The sequence below is a fragment of the Pteropus alecto genome, unplaced genomic scaffold, assembly GCF_000325575.1.
Source record: "Pteropus alecto unplaced genomic scaffold, ASM32557v1 scaffold185, whole genome shotgun sequence".
NCBI lineage: Eukaryota > Metazoa > Chordata > Mammalia > Chiroptera > Pteropodidae > Pteropus > Pteropus alecto.
In genome coordinates this window covers 11,416,266-11,417,334 of record NW_006438088.1, presented here as the reverse complement: position 1 = coordinate 11,417,334, position 1,069 = coordinate 11,416,266, and the positions used below count along the sequence as shown (strand labels likewise).

General features: G+C 44.2%; 1 pseudogene; it reads right to left on the bottom strand.

Moving 5' to 3' along the window:
• Nucleotides 1–733: 733 nt before the first annotated feature.
• On the bottom strand, nt 734–852 carry LOC112482587 (annotated as a pseudogene).
• Between the last annotated feature and the right edge of the window lie 217 nt (nt 853–1,069).

Sequence of the window (1,069 nt, the reverse complement as noted above, 5' to 3'; positions counted from 1 at the left end):
CATATTCATTAACGGTATATTTACAAAGTTTCCTCTGTGTGTTCCCTCTTCCTAGCCTATATGCCCTCTCCATTTCCTGTCTGACTTCACTTTGAGTTGCAGCTCCCAAGGAAAGAGGCTCGCTATTCTATCCCCAGAGCTTAGCACAGCTCCCAGCATACAGTAAGTGATGAAGGAATTTTTGTTGACTGGTTTAAAGCCAGGTCCTATGCCAGGTACAGGAAATAAAAAATAAGAGGCAATTGTTCTTAAGAATAAGTAAGGAAATCAACAGCTGTAAAACAGTGTCCAAGCTGGTGTGAATTCATCTTTGGGGACAAATAGGTTAGGGCTGGGATGGGGGTGGGCTTTGGATAGAGAAGATAGCATGTTTAAAGGCATGCTCGTAGACAGGGCTTGACTGGAGCTAACCGTGGGGTAAGCATGTATGGCAAGACAGAAGGCCAAAGCGGTAAAGGGGTCAGATATCGAAGGGACTTGACCTTTGAATGCTTGAATGCTGAAATCCTTAACTCTTATCTTTATCCTTAACTCCTAGGGAGAGAATCCTTAAGAATTTTAAACTTTTGATTGATCTGATCTGATTTGCTGTACTCTGGATGAATTACAGTAAGTCCAGGGGAAAGGCAGTCTAGACCAGAGGAAAGAGCAGTGTGCACAGAGGGCATTTCAAGAATGTGTATCTTCTCCATGTGTTTCTTTTTTCTTTTTTTTTTTTAATTTTTATTTTTTATGCCTATAGCACCTGGTATTCCTAGGTAGTCTCCCATCCAAGTACTAACCAGGCTGGACGCTGCTTAGCTTCTGAGACCAGATGGGATCGGGCTTGTTCAGGGTGGCATGGCCGTAGACTCCATGTGTTTCTAAACCCAGGGTTGCTTTTAAAACAGGAAGGCTTACCAGAGGCTTTACACATTTTTAAATTTTATTTTTAAGTTCTATGTGACCCGGGTGAAGGTCAGAGAAGGCAGAATGGAGCATGAAATGGGCGGAGCCTTGGAAGTGTCAGAGGCTGGTAGGGCGAGTAGGATGTCCCTGGCAGACCAGGAGAGGGCACTGGGAAGGGGTT